The sequence below is a fragment of the Phaethon aethereus genome (assembly GCF_964289735.1).
Source record: "Phaethon aethereus genome assembly, chromosome: Z".
NCBI classification, from domain to species: Eukaryota; Metazoa; Chordata; class Aves; order Phaethontiformes; family Phaethontidae; genus Phaethon; species Phaethon aethereus.
Window position 1 is genome coordinate 75,443,973 of NC_138577.1, and position 21,449 is coordinate 75,465,421.

Consider the following 21,449-nt stretch of genomic DNA (forward strand, 5'->3'; position numbering starts at 1 on the left):
CAGTCCAATAGCATCCAAAAGAACATTACATAAACAAAATAAATTCAAATTTCTTATCAACAGCCATGACATAAATATGAAATGTAAATCTTTTAAAAATAATGCACTGGAGGACAACCAGATTCCACAGGCTACAGCAAAAAAACAGTAATATTTATGTCCCTGAGACAAGTATGAAAATACATTTTAAAAATTATAAAATAACAACACAAGAAGTTGAAATAAAATACAGAGCAATCCATCAGAAATTTGGAGATGGCAGCAAGCAATTATACAAGCCATAGAATGCGGAGAGCAGCACCTCTCAGCAGACCCTAGCATTGCACCTGGACAAAGAGTTTCATCATTTCTTCATACATGGTATGGGAAACAAAGCAGTTACCAACTGTGTAGAGTCTGTGTAATAGCCTGATTATTTAAATTATGTTTGTTTATCCTCCAAAAATGAATTCTGATGTAACCATGTGTCCTGGTTTCAGCCGGATATGATAGAATGTTTCTGAACTAATATAAATCCTGTATAAGAGAAACAATAACTTCTGTTATTGTTAAATTTAGTTGTTAATTTAACAATATTGTTAAGTTAAACCCTCAGAGTTTTAATGGATGAAAAATGGGAACACGCTTAGATGTCAAGTGGTCTTTACTGGATTACCTGGGAATCTAATGGTTTGAATTTTTAAGAAAATATCCTTTTTCTCTTTGCAATAAGAAAATAGTAGATACAGGACTTGAACATAGATTTCCTAATACTCTATATTTTTCCTCAATTCCTAGTTATCCTTCAATTACTTATGGATAAATTCAGATTTAACGTAGTAACAAAATCATAGACTTGTTCAGAACCAATGTAAGTCCAGCACTTCTCTATTATGTTTTTATACCGAGTAGGGCACAATAATAAACACTGGGAGCCAGCATACCACTGCAAAAATGTTGGTGTAAGTGCAAGTACTTTTTGAAATAATAGTGTTGGAAATTTGGAGAACAGCAAAGTAAAGGTAGACTGACCAGATATATAAATTCTAAAACTGATGTTAGTTCATATTCCTAAAAGGCCCTATTGTTATTTAGATTATGAAGATAATATGCTGTTCTATGATAACAGATGGTTTAGGAACAATAAATCAGAATGAATAAGACTACTCTCTAATTTTATGGGACTCTACTTGTCATTGCTTATTGGATAAGCATGAATGAAAAATTAAATACAGATGTTTGTGTGCATGTGTATGTCTGATGACTTGATGGTGAATCAAAAACCAGTATTTCCAGTGTAACTCTAACTTAGAAAGAATAAAACAGCATGAACTGTCAGCTCAGTCTCAATACATGTCCAGCAGTTTCCTGTGAAAAAATGCTAATTTTCCCTTTTGCAAGCAGCCTGTTTGACTGAGTAAACTCTATTGTATCCAGTGACTATTCATACAGAAGCAAAAATATCTAAATCTTGCTTTACACCATCGAAGTCACTAATACGATAACCATATTTCTTGAAAGCCAGTGAAATTCAAGGCCACCTTTATCACAGAAATATTGCTTGCAGCTTTTCATCAGTTGTTGGGTTTTTAATGGATTTATATGGATTTTATTGAATTTGATTTTGAAATCTCTCTATGTCTGAAATGTAAAGGAAATGTTCACAGTGTCCCTTGCACAACAAAACTATTTTGTATTGGTAAATAATTTGAACAAAAACTACTCTGATAAAAGCTTTGTACACTAATTGTCCATTGCCTCAAAAAAATCATCTTTTGTTTATATTACATTCGCTTCAATCTCCTAATTTATTCCAAGTTTCCCCTTGAATTGAGGGTTCTGATTTCTGCTTCACTTACAGCATCCTCTGTGGTATTCTCAATCTTATCTAGATTACATTTTGGAGACAAAATTTGCATATTAGCCTCTGCCAGCCTCTGCTGCTTCACTGCAGGATATTTTAGTCTTAGTTGCTGCAGTATAGCCATATATAGCATTCACTTTTTTCTGTCTAATACTGTGTGACTTAATTTTTTTGTTAGATTCTGCAGTTCATTTCAGTCCTTTTTCCCTACTGCACGCAACTGGTCATGTCATCAGGGAAGCTTTTCATTTTCTTTATTTATTCTCTTTCAAAAATCAGTGTGAGCTAGGTAGAATAAGAAGTAAGTGGTGTAGTTAGCTGTATGTTATAACTGAATGTGTGTTGCAGGATGAACCTGAAAGACAAAGATTCAAATAGTCTTTGTTCCACCTGTGACTGGCAGACCCTGTTCCCACTGAAACTTGTTAAGGTTTTGCCATTGAGAGCATTTGGAAAAAGGAGATATGATAATAGTCAAGAAGGCATCTGATTTGTTAGAAGCCTTTTTTTTTCCAACGCTGAGATTTTGAATTATTACCCCCATTTCTTAGATTTTAAGCCATGGTAAATGAATAATGGTATTTATTCATTTGTATATTACCTTTTTAACTTAGATAAAACCTGACCCAAGTCTGTTTAGATTATTTTGGGTATATTTCTTTGTTGTTAAAATCGTTATTGAAGTGAAATCCAAGAGGGAACATGAAGTTGTGAAACCATTCCATTATAGACATTTTAGGTTCAACTGTTCCTGGAGTTTTGAATAGTTTTTTAATAAGATATTTGCTCTCTTGTTACAGTCTGCACAGAACTGGTTCTATTTTTTGCTTCTAGATCAAACTAAAGTCCTTTGGAATGGACATCTTTCATTTTACTTTTCCTGGAAATTGTCACATAGCTTTTTCTCAGATAAATCAGAGAAAAGTCAGTAAATCTAACATTTTTTATTTTTCATTTCATAACAACTTTTTTTTTAGTTCTGAAATGGAAAGACAATGAAAAAATTAAGCAACCCTAGAGAGAGGCAAAATGTGTTTCTAGGGTCACTCAGAATGTTTGCTGGTCCTGAATTTTTTTAAATTATTTTTCATTTTTCCTGACAAAAAGCCACCCATCATAACATTGATTCAAATTTTAATTTTTTTTTCTTTAGTTTGAAATACATTTGGAAATCCATTATTCAAGCAACCCCATCTGAATTTGCTGATTTTTAATTTCTTTGTTGATGGCCCCCCAGTAAAAGGATCTCTTTTCCTTTTTAATAGATAATCTAAAACTCAAAACCAGTTTTCTAGTCTGTTATATAAACAAGGTTAGTGTGATTGTTCAGAGCCACAGAGAGTAGGTTTTTTGTTGTCTTCCTCCTAAGAATCTATCAGACCATCAAGAGAAGTGCATTGAATGTAGCACCTGTGTTATTGTCGTCTTTATCACTGCCACCAAGGAGAAATCTTTCCTTTCCTTTGCCAAAAATGAGTGGAAATCTCAATTATAGGTTCGTGGTATTAGTTGAGACATTGACTTTCTGTACTCCTCACAGTTCCTACATTTCAAAATATAATTCTCAGGAATAAGGACAAACTAAAGTCTTGAGAAAGGTTTCAATGCAAAATTTATGTGAGTAAAATTGAAAATGTCCAAATACTTTCAATTAGTCTTTTTGTTAATGTAAAAACTGATTTTCTCTATTTTATAGAACGAAGTGAGGATGTTCCCACTGGATTCCACCTTACCTGCTGATTTAGCCATTTTTCAACCAGCTTTGGTTTATTAACTACAAATTGCAAGCCCACTTCTGGCAATCATATTTTTCTAGCTTCTCTGCAGTGGTTATTAGTGCTTTCATGTCAATGGTGATTATTGCATAGAGCAGCACTAAGCAGGTTCTGGTAAAATGAACAACGGAGGAATTGTGAGCATCCACAAAGGGCAGACAAGCACTAAGTGAAACACCAGAGATGGGCTGCCTTCCTTTAAGCTTAACCACCAGAACTGCTCAGGCAGCACAATTTCACATGAAAGGTCTCAGCTTTTCCTCCTGATAGGCTCCCTTGCCATTTACAGACAGGCTACTTTAAAGATTTTGATAGAAAGATACTGCTGCTTGAAAAGTGTCAGGGGATGCTGCAGCTGATAAGAGGAATAACAGCATTTTTTGAACAAGTGACTGAGCTGTGGGAGAAAAAGACAGAACAGGGCAAGCATTGTGTGAAATGTATTTTCCTTATACAAAGTTTGAAATATGTGAAAATAAAGTATTTTGCAGAATAAAGGATCAATGAGAAAGGTAAAAAATAATGGGGGAAAATGTTTCCTTAGGCCTGCTTTCTTCATGCCATCTCTAAATATATAATTCTTCCACTAATATTCCTTCTATAGTGAAAATATGAAATATATTTCTGCAGAAACAATCTATAGGAAAGGAGGTGCTTTAAGGGTACAGCTTGTTACATAGTTTGATATCCAAATTACTATATTTTCTCAACTCATGTATTTAAGCCCGTATGGATCAGAAAAGGATGTGACGGTGATAGAAGATGAATGAAGGAACCAAAGTCAGTGCTTCTGGAAGGTATTTAATATCACCTGCCCTCACATATGTAAACAGCCATGGGTTATTTGCTATATTTTACTGTGGTGTCGGGAAAGTTTTCCACACACAATGTCTTATCAGGTATGAATGATCTTGGAGCTGACAAGGCGTTGATGTACTCCTTATACTCTGCATTCCTTGTTTATGTACAAACTTTGGGGAGTCCTCAGCTTCTGAATGTCCTGGCAATACAGTCCACAGCTGCAGTGAGGGAGGCACTAAACAAAATTAATGCAGAAGAGAAAAATGTATCTAGAGAACAGTTTGGAGCCTGACAGTTCATCCAGCTTTGCTGGACAAATCTATTATTTTCTTGATATATGTGCTTTCCTTGTTGTTTTTTGAAGTTGCAAGATGCCAGGCAAGGTCATTAAGCAAGAGGAAAATCTCTGGCTTTCTGTTTTGCTGCAGGGTAAGTATAGATCACAGTTTAGAGTGATATTGCTTCAGGCTAATGGGTTTACTATTTTGTTTTATTGTTTTGTTTTTGTTTTCCTCTTACTCATTGATACTCCATGTTTAACCCTGGTCTCATAAGCCCACTGACATTTTTCAAACAAGAACGGACAAGGAAAAGAGAGCTTAACACTCTATATGACTTTCCTTTCAGGCTAAGTGTAAAGATAGTGCTACAGACTCTTCACTGTGTCAGTCTCCCTGGGAGCCTCATTCAACAAAGAAGTTGATGTTATCTGAATGTCCAGTTTCTTTGGAGCTATTCCCTCAGTCCATACTAAGGCCTGCTCTGCTAAGGACAAGGCTGCTACTAAGACAAACAAGTCTATGTAGCCACCTCTTCTACTTCAGCTTAGCAGCAGAGTTCAGGTTACTCTGAGCAACCTGACCTAGTTGAAGAAGTCCCTGCTCATGGCAGGAGGGTTGGACTAGATGACCTTAAAAGGTCCCTCCAACCCAAACTATTCCATGATTCTGTTTATCTCCCCTGCATTTGGGCACTGACTAGCATCAGCTTTTCTCAAAGGGCATTCACTTCACCTGGGATGAGTAAGATGCCACCTTCTTGTTGGCAGAGGAAGATGAGTATAACAGCAGTGCACTCAGCCTCAGCTGTAGTAAAAAGAGAAAGCAAGCCTTGGTTTGTCAAAAACAAACGAAGTCTGGCTACTCCCTTTCAGAAGAGAACTTAAACCCAAGTAGTGGATAAAACAGAATTTGATCAAATGAAAAGGGAGGATGGAAAAAAGGAATATTTTATCTGTCCCTGCAGACATATAAGATTTAACAGATTGTTTCTCAGCAACCCATCTATAGATAATAGCCTTAATCCTTTCTGCAGTCCTCAGAGGTAAATGTTTTATCTTTCTTCAGTTTCCTACCTGTTTTAAACAAAGTAACTGCAGCTGGCCCAGCCTCAGCTCACCCATTGATTTTTGGAGAAGCAAAGATTTTATATATTTATACAAACATGGCATAGTATGATGCCAGGGAAGCAATTAGCCTTCAGCAAGAGGGCTATTTGCTTCAATATTTGAGTGGATAGTCTTCTAATACAACTATAGCTCTTTACTTTCAGGCACTCAGCTTCTGTCCCATTAATTTCAGTTTACTGTGACACTTATAATTTATTCTTAGAAAGATTTACAGGCATCTGCAGTACCATTAGATCTATTTGTTGTGCTATTAGCGTTAAACTTTTATAAATACCACAGAGATGGCAAATAAAGTGTCAAGGAAAGTGGCTGATGTATGAAAGAGTATTAATATCTACCTGGAAAGATGTGCCAAATTTCTTCAGGGAGTATATCAGCTCCCATAAGATAAATGTTAAAGTTATCTTGGGTTTTGAGCCTGATTCCTGAACTGTACTGATTCTTTATAATGTTGATAGTTCTTTAGGCATAAAAATTGATGTTACCATTAAAGTTGTAACTCATGTCCCGCTCTCCTGCTGCTCCCATCTATATTTTGAGTAAATGAGAGGAAAGATGATATGAGACCTAGTTTTTGCCCTCTGAGACTTTCACTGAGGCTTCTCTGTGAGGAAGAAATGTCTTTTCTTCAATAGGAGTGAGAGCATCCTTTATGTCATGATGCACAAAACATAGACTGATACCTGGTTTGTCATGAATGAAAGTGCTTAATAACATGAAAGGTGATATCTCCCAATTCTACATCAGTTTTGCCAACGTGTTTTGAATTTTGGGGGAAATGGGAGGTACATAGTACCACAAAGGTGAAAGGAGATAAGAGTTCTAACAGTGCTAAGTTCCCAAGCCATGTCAGAACAGTGGATTTTTAATGCAACTCTTAAAAAAAAAAAACAAAAACAAAACCCCCATGAAACATCCTACCCCTATCTTTTTTTTGGTCACTAGTAGAAAAGAGGATAAAAAAGGAAAAAAAATTAAAGAGATCTCATCAAGAAATTACATGAATAATAATGTACTCATCCATGATTAGGAAATCTGTACAGCTGTTAGCTTGTTTTCATGCATGGACTAGAAATTTAATTAGAGTCTGGGTCCAGCATTCCTGAGGTAAAAAACACGGCTTTGATTCTGCTGGTCCCAGAAATAAGGTTTAATCTGTTTTCTTCTCTTATTTTGCTGTGTACACCTGACTTTGCTCTTTTGATGTTTGATGGCTCCATACTGTACAGTTTCTAAAATACCAATGAGGCAAGCAAAGCAGAAGGAAGTTAAGCACAAGTGATGTAGCATAAACACATTTTCAAAGTATTTTGACAAAAGAATAGGCTTTCAAACTATCTGTATAGACACACAATTACCTTCCATACAAAAACCCTCTTATTAAGCATTTCAAAGCTCAAGTTCTTTCAGGAAAGGCTTGCCCACACTCAGCTGTCTCCCTAGGTAAAATTTAAAACACAACACTTTCTGTATATTATTTAAATGGTGAAAAATGTGAACTTTTTTTGTAACTTAAAAAAAAACATACACTTATCCTCTTTCCTTTGCCATTTAATACAAACTAGTGAAGGGGATTTCTTTTAGCATCATAATGCCGAGCAGCACAAAGTACATAACAAAATTTGAAAGAAATATGGACAACTGTAAATGAAGGTTTAGATCATCTCAATCACACTAAATTACAGTGTAATTCATGGATAGTGTCAGCAATTGCTTTTCAGGCTTGATCCTACTTCTTTGAAGACTGGTATCAGTGGGATTCTTGCCATCAAGGGGAGTATTATCAAGATCTAGCCCTGTTTCCTTTACAGAGAAGCAATAATGAATTTGATTTTGGCACATGGAGCAGGGTAACCCAATGTTTGTAGGTTCTGATAACTTTATGATTTATTAACACTTTAGACTAACTGATAACCTTTTGTGATTATAGTAATTAATCCTGTTGTTAAAAAGAAAGTAAATTCCATTCCTCAAACAGAACTGTGAAACTTCATCCTGCACGTTAATAGCCCAAGGAGACAATTTTGTTATGTGCATTGAACCTGCACTTGCAAGCAAGTTTAATCGTAATTTTGCAGCCAGTATAGCATTGGTCTGAAATACATAAAGGATTATGGACAGTGAAGCAATGATGATGCAGATAATTCACGCTTTGAGAATTCAGCAAAACCAGGGCATTTGATCTTGCAGGTCATCTGGCCATTTGATCTCTTCATCTGGTGATGTGAAGAGTGCTTCAGAATAGCCCTAAGGGTAACAAATTGTTATTTAAAGCACCTCAATTTTTGGTTGATTATGTGTATAACCTTTCACCTGAGTGCAGATGTATTAAGACTTATGAAGCTCACAGCTGTGCTTGGAGAGGGTTCCAAAACGAGGGTCAGACCCTGTTTTACATCTGAGAGACTGTGATATCTTTGGGTCCTTTTCTGCCCAGCCTTACAGATATTCATACAGGTCTGAGAATCCTGTTTTGGGACAGAGACTGGGGGAAAATGTTATTTTAGGCCACAGTCCCTTCATTTTCTTAGTGCTTATTCATTCTAAGTATATGAACACACATATACAAAGTCTAATAAAAGAAGAGGAAAAAAATGAAATAAAAAATTCCTGTTTCACACCTGTCAGATTTCTAACAAGTGTCTTGATCCAGCAGGCATTTTCATTATTGTGACTTACAGAACTACCCTAATGCAGATGTGTCCATAAAATGGTTATTCTTAATGATCACAAAGATGAGGAAATAAAGCTTTGAGAAAGCAAGAATCTGTATTAACAAATATAAAGTCTTAGTGTAAAGCTGAAGGAGTAATTTGCCTACAGCATGATAACTGTAGCCAAAAGAAGAACATGACTAGTGACAAAAATAGAAGGAAAAAGTGAAGAGATCATTCAAAGGGTTTTTGTGTTGTTTTGTGTTTTGATTTTTAATTGTTCATTGAAGGGTTCTCTTCAGTGCTGAGAGGTGGTGGAGGAAAAATTCACCAGACTACTTCCATAGCTGCAGTATGGAACATACTCTTTGAAACATAGAATTATATCCATTTATTATTGATTGAAAAAGAAAAGGGAGAGAGAGGGAAAAAGAGGAGTTGTGATTCATACATACCATTGTTATTTAGTTCTCAAAATGCATTTAATTCTTTGAGCTTACAGGACTTAAAAAATTGCCAGTGCTGTGAATTTTTAAACCTATTTTGGAAGTTTATTAGCTTTTCCTAGAGGTTACAAGAAAAATGCAAGCCTAACATTTTTTCTTTTTTTTTTTAAATTTCAATTCATAATTAATATATTTTATTATAACCTTGCTTTTTAATGTTGGGGAATACCTGTGGTACAAAAAGAATTGCCACTACAGAAATAAGCACTGATGTGCATGATCTCTGTTACTTTGTATTCTACTCTTGCCAGTGGGAATGACTCTATTCAAATAAAATTTGTCTGACTCAGAAATCATGTGGTTGTAATTAAGGGTTCAACAGTGAGTTCCTTAACAAAGAAAATCAACACTGAGGAAAATTGGGCAAACATGTTTGAATGACAACATCTTGTGCTTTGTTTTAACGTCTTTGTTAATAGTTTCATAACAATGAAAAGAGGAGGACAATTGTTTGCAGCCAGTTCTTCTCTACAGCTATCACTTCTGTTGGCAAGGATGTTTTCAGGCTTCATGTGATGTCCAAAAAATATCCTTCAATGAAATAACACCAGTATCACAAAATGGTCAGTTTATACTTTGTCCTTCCTTGGCTTCCTTCCAGGCAAACTCATCTAAAATATCCTGGCTGGAGCCAAAATGGATCATGTACTTTTCTAATATGCATTTCCTCATGAAAGATGCATTGGGACATCATACCTTAGACTACTTGACGTTACCTCAACAGAAGTTAAGCAACATTTGTTTTGTTCTGAAATAATGTTGGATTCAAAATAATGGGAGAATGATGTGCTTTGGGTTAATGCAGATGCACAGAATATGAAACCAAAAAGGGATTATTACTTAAAAAAAAGCTACCGTTTTCTGAAATTTTGAAGTATAGACTATCTGAATAGTATAGAAGTATAGACTTCTGAAATTTTGAAGTATAGACTATCTTCATCTCAGCACAACTGATGTGTTCCAGAGTGATAACCATGGCCTGTACATGATTAATGACATTGTTTATCACTTTTCAGTTTGTGAATTCAAGGACAATCAGCTGCATTGGGGAGAACACCCACAAAAGGAAACATAGGACACAGAAGTGAAAAGTTTCCTAGTCCTTCCAACTGAAAATTGCTCTCCATAAATACCCAGGTCTAAAAGATGAAGGAAATCTTAGCATTTGTCTATGTATTTGTCACAATTGCCCCAGCCTCTTTATCTTGTAATATAGTCTTCTAATAAAGAAAGGTATGGGATACTGGCCTAGCCCAGGCAGAAAGGACACCATCACTGGCTCTACATTGTTAGAGGGGGACAGGCGAAAAGAGCTTTGCTGGTCTTGAAAACAATAAAAAATCCAGTCCAGGGACACTATTACTCCCCTCTTTCAGCTGAAGCAGGGAAGAGTGAGAGATTTTGCAAGGGGCATTGTAGAGCAGGGAGTGGTGACTCTTTCTGACACTAGCTGCAGATGCAGAATGGCACTGGAAGCAGCTCTCCAACTGGGCGTTGCACTGAACCTGAGCTTGCAGAGCCTTGGAAGTAGTCCTTGCATCTAAAATTTCCAGTTGAATCTGCTGCTGATGGAGAAACTGAGCTCCTTTTTGCTTTTGTCAGGAAGCACAGATCAGAAGATGTTCTCTCTTGAAAGCTTTCTTATGGCCACGGGGGGCTAGAGTACTGCAAGAGCTAGAGTACTTCACTGCAAGAGTACGGCTTCAGAAGTACAGTACTTCAGACCAGTTATCCTCAGGGTATTCAGCCCCCTGAACTGGAATACAGAGACAGAGAGCAGAATAAACCCCCCATAATCCAGGAGGAAGCAGTTAAGGACCTGTTAAGCCACCTGGACAACCACAAGTCTATGAGGCCTGATGGGATCCACCCGAGAGTACTGAGAGATTTGGTGGAGGAGTTTGCCATTCTCCATCATTTATCAGCAGTCCTGGTTAACAGGGGCAGTCCCAGACAACTGCAGGCTTGCCAATGTGACACCCATCTACAAGAAAGACTGGAAGGAGGATCCTGGGAACTACAGGCCTGTCAGCCTGACCTCTGTACTGGGGAAGATCATGGAGCAGTTCAACTTGAGAGTGCTCACAGGGCACCTGCAGGACAACCAAGTGATCAGGCCCAGCCAGCATGGGTTCATGAAACCCTGGACAGGCTGAATCGATGGGCTGAAGTCAACTGTATGAGGTTTAATAAGGCCAAGTTCTGGGTCCTGCACTTGGATCACAACAACCCCATGCAACGCTACAGGCTTGGGGAGGAGTGGCTGGAGAGCAGCCCGGCGGAAAGGGACCTGGGGGTGCTGGTTGACAGCCGGCTGAACATGAGCCAGTAGTGTGCCCAGGTGGCCAAGAAGGCCAACAACATCCTGGCCTGTATCAGAAATAGTGTGGCCAACAGGAGCAGGGAAGTGATTGTGCCCCTGTACTCGGCACTGGTGAGGCTGCACCTCGAATCCTGTGTTCAGTTTTGGGCCCCTCACTACAAGAAGGACATTGAGTTGCTGGAGTGTGTCCAAAGCAGGGCAATGAAGCTGGTGAGGGATCTGGAGAACGATTCTTACGGGGAGCAGCTGAGGGAACTGTGGTTGTTTAGTCTGGAGAAGAGGAGGCTGAGGGAAGACCTCATTGCTCTCTACAGCTACCTGATAGGAGGTTGTAATGAGATGGGTGTTGGTCTCTTCTCCCAGGTAACTAGCGATAGGAGAGAAAATGGCCTCAAGTTGTGCCAGGGGAGGTTTAGACTGGATATTAGGAAAAATGTCTTTACTGGAAGGGTAATCAAACATTGGAACAGACTGCCCAGGGAAGTGGTGGAATCACCATCACTGGAGGCATTCAAAAAATGTGTAGATGTGGCACTTTGGGACATGGTTTAGTGGGCATGATGATGTCAGGTTGATGATTGGCCTTGATGATCTTAAAGGTCTTTTCCAACCTTAATGATTCTGTGATTCTATTCTATGATTCTAATGCCTTGACCTCTGTCAAAAAGGCTTGAGGCTGAACCTTCTCTTGTGCATGCAACCTTTGGGGAATACTTGAAGGTATCTGAGAAGCAGCTAGCCTACAGGCAGACAGGTCCTTTAGGCATGTGAACCCGTGCGTTGAAGAGGTGAAGATACAACCTGTTAAATAAGACACTTCCTATAAAGCATTTCAGAGAAAGCTATCAGTCACAGATGCATTCACACATAGAAAAATATCAACTAATTGAAAAAAACCCCACAACAGTAATAATAATACTCAACATCCTGTTTTACATTCCTCCAAGAAAAAGTTAAACAGGGTGGCATTTTTTTTGTCTTAATGTCACACATTTTGCATTGTTTGTTGAAAACAAAGGCAATTTTCGCAGCTGAAGAGTGATCATTTTGATACACAAGTTGTGTCAAAGCATAAATTTCTCATTGCTCTATTCAATACTCCTCTTTTATTACATGCTGAACGTAATATAAACAAACTTAACAGCATGTCCAGCTATTAAATGTACATGGGTTTTCACAAGTAGCAGAAATTCTCTGAAGGCTGCAAGAAGCTTTGCTCATTCATTCATTCATTCATTCATTCATTCATTTATGTTTCTTTTGCAGTTGGTGTAGCCTCTGAGGTTCTTTCCTTTGTGTGATTGATTAGGCACTCTAGTAATTCAGCTTTAAAAGCTATCACCATAACATTTCTTGCTTTTTTTCCATGGGGAGCCAATACAAAAGAGTATTTCTGCCCTACTTATTGGGTTTAAGAGCTGCAAAAGCTTGGACTGATTGGGTAAAGAAGGGTGACTCTCAGCCTGTTCACATCTAACATTCAAAAACTGTGATATCCATTAGTACATAAAATTTTATCAGTTTTCATTACTGGTGGAAGCAGGGCTCCTCAGAGTCACATGCATGCATACATACTCTGCTGCCAGACAAATAAAAATCTTAGTTCTTTTTTACACAAAAACTAAAAATCTCAGGTGAGACAAAATTACCACAGCTGTGACTTTTAAAATACACCAGCCATCAGAATAAAGTTGTGAGAGCTGACAACACTGCAGCTTCCCTACAGCAGGAAAATAAGATCCAGTGCTTAAAAGGACTGTTACATTGTACCTAAAAAAACACAGACGTCCTTTCACAAAGCCTTTTGTATAGGCTCCCTCCAGGGATTGGAGTGAAGAGATGCTCTGTGTACTGTTTTAGGTTAAATGGGAACATCTTTGGCTGTAGAAACTCCAGAATACATTACGTTCTTTGTCTCATTTCGAAAGCATGGAGTGCAATTGCAGCAGTACACCAGTTCCTGTTACCATATTGCAATGCAGCTTGTTTCATACCCAGATTACATATCTATTTCATGTGTGTCCATGCTCTTACTCACAGACTTCCTGTTAATGATACTACAGCCACCTAAAAGTCTATCTGCTGTAATAACTTGACGTTGGCTACCCACAACACTCCGTCTTCCTTTTCACATGTGTAGAGCAGCTGGCTTTTCAGATGCAAGAGGAAACCTGTATGTATATATTGTACAAGCCAGGTTGCAGAGGATGTCCATTATATTTGGTATTGTCTAAGAAGTACTATTTGGAAGAGAGGTTGGCAAAGAAATGGCCAACAGGAAATGACAAGTAAGTGCTAATGTGTAATACAGATGGCAGCAACCTGACACCTTGGCATAATGCAGGTTCTCCTCTGCCTGATCCAGTTCTGACCTGGGCAAACAGAGCGAAGAGGAGAGAAGGAGTTTGCTTTCTGAGCTGGTTCATGCTCTTGTCATCTTGCCAGGAGCAGCCAGCTGTAACACATGGTTATGATTTGAATGCTTAATGAGAGATCACTGGGATTGAACACACAGAACAACTAGAATGGACAAGCATTACAACTACCTAGGTTTTCTGTGGAAGCAATGAAGCATTTCTTTATTCCATGAGAAAACTTCCAAGCACGACATGCATGGGCGGGGAGTTATAGGATGTGAAGGTATAACCACAGGTTTCCTAAGGAAAAGGTTATCTTTGTAATGATTCAGAGGGAGGTTTATGGTAATGTTTGGGCAACATTGTAGGTATCTTCTGTTGGCAAAAGGTAAAAAACCAGCGACTCCATGCTGTCTCCTTTCACCTTTGCTCCCCTTACTTCCCAATATGATGGTGACAGCAGACAGAAATAGACACCCTAGCTGGAGACAAATATTCCAGACAGAGCACCCATGTTCATCTGGCTTGAAACTGCTGCATTACCTTCAATACCTTGGGCAAGCAGCGGCCAACACCAGAGATGAGTATCTCAATCAGCACCCTTTTCTCGTCCTGCCAGGAGCTGCCAGACGCGCAAATGCCAAGCAGTGGGATGGCAGTCAGCACGTATGCCAAAGTGCTGTTCCTATGGCGTGTCCCAGATTGTGCCCTCTCAGTCCTGAGATCTGGCAAACTGTCATTTCTTTAAGCAAGACACTGTGCTTGAATTAAATATGCAGAGAAGGTGTTTTATTTGCATACAACATCAGGTTTTAATTTTTGTTTTGACCTGCACAACTGCCATGTTTACTTCCTGTTTTGAACATTTGGAGGGAAAATTGGCATCTCAGATACTCTTCTGGTAATTTGGTGTTTACTTTTTTATGGTGATTACTACTGTGATACCAGAAAATGCCCTTTGTGATCAGTGATACCTTGCTTTATGTTTGCTGTCAGCCAGTGAACGTTCAGTTTTGATATTAAGTTATTTTATAGAAGGGTATCCAAGGTCTGACTCTTGCAGATAGCTCTAGACATATTGTTATTCTCACACAGCTGATTCCAATAAATGATAAAGGTTATCAAGTTATGTTACTCTAATGGTCTCTAAGTTTTTTCTAACCTTGCATGGGGCCAAGTTTAACGTATGGATTGGGATGAGTCTGCAGATGCACCAAAAGCTTTTTTTTTCCTAATCCCACTAAGTATGTTACAAAATTCCATGTCATAGAGCAGAGTAGTGGAGTGGCTCTTATTATTAGGAAAACAAGGAAGATCCCCAAAAATGTAATTTTAGGAGAAAGATCCTGATCTATTTCCTTTTTGCCATTGCTTCAGATCAGTTTCGATTGGGTGTGCCATTTAAAAATATGAGCTGCAATTTTTCAGGGTGGATGCGGAGGGGTTTTTTAGTAAAGGGTAATTATTTCTCATACAATTCACACTGTTAGTCAGTGGCCCGGGGTGTGTGTGATGCTGTATGGCTCCCTGTTGTACTCTGTCTAGCCAACACACCTCTCAAATCCTCTGTGCCTGAAAAATGCTCGTGAATAGTCTTTTAAGTTTTTCTTTGTTGCTGTAATTCACAGAATCACAGAATCACTAGGTTGGAAAGGACCTTTAAGATCATCAAGTCCAACCATTAATCCAGCGCCACCACGTCCCCTAAACCATGTCCTGAAGCGCCACATCCACACGTTTTTTGAACACTTCCAGAGACGGCGACTCCACCACCTCCCTGGGCAGCCTGTTCCAATGCCTGACCACTCTCTCAGTGAAGAAATTTTTCCTAATATCCAATCTAAACCTCCCCTGGCGCAACTTGAGGCCATTTCCTCTCGTCCTATCACTAGTTACTTGGGAGAAGAGACCAACACCCTCGTCGCCACAACCCCCTTTCAGGTAGTTGTAGAGAGCGATAAGGTCTCCCCTCAGCCTCCTCTTCTCCAGACTGAACAACCCCAGTTCCCTCAGCTGCTCCTTATAAGACTTGTGCTCCAGACCCCTCACCAGCTTCGTTGCCCTTCTCTGGACACGCTCCAGCACCTCAACGTCCTTCTTGTAGTGAGGGGCCCAAAACTGAACACAGGATTCAAGGTGCGGCCTCACCAGTGCCGAGTACAGGGGCACAATCACTTCCCTACTCCTGCTGGCCACACTATTCCTGATACAGGCCAGGATGCTGTTGGCCTTCTTGGCCACACTACTGGCTCATGTTCAGCTGGCTGTGAACCAGCACCCCCAGGTCCCTTTCCGCCGGGCTGCTCTCCAGCCACTCCTCCCCAAGCCTGTAGCGTTGCATGGGGTTGTTGTGGCCAAAGTGCAGGACCCGGCACTTGGCCTTATTAAACCTCATACAGTTGGCCTCTGCCCATCGATCCAGCCTGTCCAGATCCCTCTGCAGAGCCCTTTTACCCTCCAGCAGATCAATACTCCCACCCAACTTGGTGTCATTCCTACAGAAAGACAGTACATTCACTTATCATTTTGCGACTGGACTGAGAAAGCAATGACCTGCTCAGCCCTCTGGCAGTTTCAGTGGGCCATCAGTGTTCAAGGATGAGAGCACTTGCAGAAGAGTCTTTCTTGGCTCTTGCTGAGCCTCGTGCTACAGACTGGGAACAAAGTATATGTATTTACCCACCTTATGGCAGTTACCTTTAGTTCAACAACTTTTGTTTCCACCTTCAGCTCTCAAGTCTTTGCCATCACTGTAGAAGACCAGAAAAATATTTGCATAAATTCATTCTGACAACAGGGAGCAATAAGTGGAGGTTTAAAAGTACACTTATACATTTTCCTTTGAAACAACAGTTCTTCTTTCCAGTTACAGTTTTCACATTTATTGCTGGTTCATAACATAACATAACATACTGGTCATCGCATCCTTTCAAGATTTTTATCTAAGGAAAGAAAAATGTTACTTATAAAGAAGAGTTTTGGGTGTGATACCTTGATAATGGCTGTATTAAGTGAAATAGCAGAACATAAAAATCTGTAGTATGTGTAAACAGGAGAAATCACTGGAAAAAAACTACACATTGCCTGTAAATGACCACTGAATACCACTGAATTGTAGCCAGTTTTGACTGCAACAGGTATGCATATTATGTTTGCTTCAAAGTAATCTCCAGGTGCTCTTGAAGCAGAATCAATAGGAAGCAACTGCAGCATGTAGCAAACTGAATATTATTTTACTTCAGTACAACAGATACTAAAAATGAAATATATATAAAAGTGTACCCTGGTTTTTCACATGTAGGGATGATTGTGACTTTTACAGCAATTAATCAGAAGTCATGGACAGTTTTCAATTTATGTATTTATAAAATAATGTCTCGTTAGAGTCTTATTGCTAATAATGTTATGTCTGTATGAATGACACTTTTTTATGAGGAGAGTGGAGAGGTGGGATATTACAGTGAATTACAAGGAGCTTGCATTGAAAAAAGTCACAATTTTGTCTACTTATGCTAGAGCTGTGCAGGCAGTAATATATGTTCTCTGCCCATTTACTTTTACAAGTGGAATGTGCCAAATTTTCTGGAATTAATTTTGTGAAAAAGAACCCCACTAACTAATACAATGCAAAATAAAATTTTTGTGGTAAAAACTGAAGATTCACATTCTTGATCCATAAATTGGGTGGGGGGAATAAAAAAGGAAGAAAAAAGAGAAAAAATTACATATTTTGAAGAAACTGCTCTTCTAGAAATTGCAGTCTGCACAGTACAAACATTCGTGCCATAATAAGAGATAGAAAAGAGAAAATGTCCGTGTTGCTGATAGACCGGCAAGAGCCCCTACCTGTGGCCCTCCTCTCCCTCCTGCTTTTCCATAAGAGCTTCCCTGGACCTGGTTATCCTGTATTCCCAATGACTGAGTCACTGAAAAAAATTTACTTTGCTCATTTTCCCATTCTGTACTGTTTATCTTAATTACATTAGTGAGAGTGAAATAACTCTCCAGCTAATTCTACCATCTTGTATCAGACCTTTGTTCTGGATGATTTGACCTCTCGTCATTTTTGTCTGTTGAACCTGTATGGTAAATTGTGCATCAGCACGAAGGATCTTGCAAACAAATTCGTGGGGTTTGAAATATCCAAAGTTGTATGAAAAAGGGGAGTACTCAGAGACTGGGTATCTTGATGCACTTGGCAAGCAAGAGAGGGAATCTTGGCCATAGACTTTGTCCCTGTAACTCCTAGCTAAGATGTCCTCTCACAGTCACTTTCTGCTAGGTTTCCTTAAGAAGCACAGACAGAAGGCAAGCATCCTGTCAAAAGTGAAAGAGAAATACACTGAATAATTATTTAAAAAAATAATTTTTTGTGAAGCATTGTGTGAAACAGTTTGTGATTGCCAAAATTACAAAACTCCTTTCCTTGTAATTTAAAATAAAAAGCAACACCAAAAAAAACAGTGTAGGTAAAATGTTCTCCCTTTCATAGGTGAGTCTGAACTCCCACAGTATAGTGTCTTTTTAACTACATTTGTAGAGAAAAAGCACTTCAGTTGTTTCACCAAAGTTTGATTTTTAGTATTCCACCTTTAAGAATGTTTAAACCCTCAGTGACTGAAAAGAAATTAAGAATAAATACATGGTGTCTTCTAAAACTGTTGGGCAAGGTTGTTGTTTTAGAAGTAGTCATCTTAAATGATAGTTGACAGCTTAATTTTCTATAACAGAGGAATGAGATAAATAAGACAGATTCAGAAACAAAATATTGAATTTTTCTCCAAGCTTTTTATCATTGCATCATTCTTAAGAAAAGCAAATCTGTTGTACTTGGCTATGCTTCTTTATGCAGTTACACATCATATGACTAATCACTTAGGATATTTTTTTAGGACATTATTAATATAACAGAGAGGAAGACAGAAAAAAACCCAGTATAAAATTAGAAAGTCCTGATGGACTGACAGAAGACTAAGGGAGAAAACTTACTTTTATTTCAATGGGTTGTGTTAAGATTTCTATGCTAATTTAATCAGTTGGTACATTTATACCATGAAATAGAGGAGATGGAGCTCTCTTAACAAGGTGCAGCTGAGCTAGTTTGGAAATTTGAAGCAGGTATATAGGTGTAATAGCTTACACTGGGCACTTTCTGTCAGGAACTGTTTGGTGTTTCTGCTGGGTACAGTTTCTCAGGGAACTGTGTACCTTTGCTGTGGGGTGATGACAACATGTCCAGTAACTTCTTGAAAGCCTGAAGTGCATACAAACATATAAGAAGATTATATACATGTGCATGTGTGTGCATATATAAAGGGGTGTGCATGTGAAATATGCAGTACAGATACAAACTTTGTTTTGCCAAAATACAAGTGTCCTTGATATTCCATGTAGGATTTCTTCTGCCTGGCAGTTTTTTGCTAACCACTCTGGCACAGTAAGATGAATTAGCTAGCAAATGCCAGTCAGATTTGGAGAATCACAGAAGCATTTTCAGATGTTTTGGCACTTCTCTGAACTGGGTAGTAGAAGCAGCAAATCTCATGGAGAGCCAAGTTCTGATTCCTTCTCATACCACCGTCTCAGCTAGAACTAGGGATATTGCAGAAAAATGTTTGGTAAACCCGACTCCCTGATATTCAGCAATGCTTATGTTAACATTGAAGCACATTTGCATGTGTCTGTATCTAAACTTATATATGGAATTTGAAGGCATTGTATCTTTAAAAAGAAATGAGAAATTGCATATATGTGGCAAATAATATCAACACATTGTGTTGATGTATACATGTATACTTTAAAGCAGAAAACATATGCTATGACTTATGTGCCAAATCCTGGTTGAGAATATTTAACTCCTTAAATACAAGCTCACAGATGTGAGCCATATATTTCAATTTCAAAATAATTTCTCAGAACAATCATATAAACCAAGTCAGTCTTACAGTTTGCAAATGAGAAACAGGCTAACGCCTGTTCAGTTTGAAGGCCAGATCTATTAACAGCAAAGAGTAAGTTCTGCTCACATCACATGAGCAGTTTTCATGCCTGATTGCTACTGCCAGCAAATATTACCCAAATATCTTTCATAACCAGCACAAGTAGACTAAAAAAAACAAAATGTTTGCATAACTTTATTTAATATTTTAAGAATGTTACCTGGAAGTAATTCATTATTTTTTTATTCTTAGGTTCAGAAAGGGATAGGTTTCAAAAAGGCAATTTTTAATACTTTTACACTGTGCTTTGTATTGCCAGAGAAATTTTTTCCTACTCTGATTTTGTAATTCATAGTAGCTATGAGCAGACTTTGCCTAAAGAATTTATAAATGTCTCATATGTGCCAGCATGCAATTACAGTGATGTAAACAGCTTTAATTATGATCCTAGCATAACATAAAAATTAAAAATCTTTCCAATTAAAAAATGGAGATAGAATAAGGAACGAATAAGAACAAATTGATCATCAACTATAGAGTGTTTTTATTCTAAACTTCAAAGGGTGATATTTCTACAAAAGTCTGAAGGCAAGACAGCATGAAGAATTATTTAGTATAGCATTGTGACAAATGCGTATTCTTTTAAATTAATCCTTTTTTCTTTTCCCCTTTGTATGTGGAATAGAAGCTGGAATGTACATTCATGATACCTGAAAATAATTATGTGTTACTTTATTGTGCTCCTCCTGAGTGAGGCAAGCTATGAAAATCCTGCTCAGTCATGTTCTCTATCTGACTTGTTAACAAAAGCAAGGGTCACTCAGTCTTTTAGATCATATCACAGCTTCTGAATGACTTCCTTATTAGTATTAGACACAAATGGAAAAATATTTTTTACATTGCTGTTCCAATGTAAGCCAGTGAACAGTATTGTTGAGTGCTGTGAAAAAAAATATTGCTGCATTTCTTCCCTGCAGTCACCACATGTTGTCTTCCACAGGGCTAGTTAGGTTTTTTCTTCTGAAAACAACTTTTTTTCCCCAAAAATGAAAATGTTGTTAAATAAAATGTAATAGTTTATAGAAAAATCTGACATTTTCAGCAGTCATTCCTGTGAGATCTACTGAACATATACAGTGACTATACTCAGAACCTATCACTCTTTTTGAAAGTGCTTCTGTTAATGTATTTGTGCAATATTTCTGACACTTTCAAGATGCATTAGACTGACCCACTGTGCCCACATAGATCAGTCTATTGTGTATGCAGTGAGAATAATATCTCAGAAGCATTAACTTTATTGCATATGCCATCTATAGACAACCCATACCTGAGCAGTAAATCCAATGCATGCTTCAATTTCATGTATGTGCAATTCCTACACATATGATATTGATACACTACACAGCACATGCCCACCTCTTTCTGGTGCGAATGAGGGCAACTCTGATTGTCCCCACATCAAAGATGCTCCTAATATGGGGCATGCATCTTTGGGTTCTGATCCTATGTTCAGATCTGACTGACGTGAATCTGATAAACCTGTTAAGGTCTATGGAGGTTTGCACAGTGTGAGGATGAAGAAGTTATGTCCAGAGTTTATAAACTAATCTTTAAAGTTTGTTTGGTGGTGGTGTGAGTTATGATATAGATGCAAATTACTGTTATTAGAAAATTTTGAAGACTAATATACCTAAGAAAAAAAAGTTAGAAATGGCTTAGTCTACCCGGGGGTGAAATAGATAACCTTTATTAATAGGCCTTGCACCTTTCCTAGCTCTGATATTAAGAGCTTGAAGGCAGATTATATTAGAAAAATGCTTTACTTGGATGAGGTGGGAGA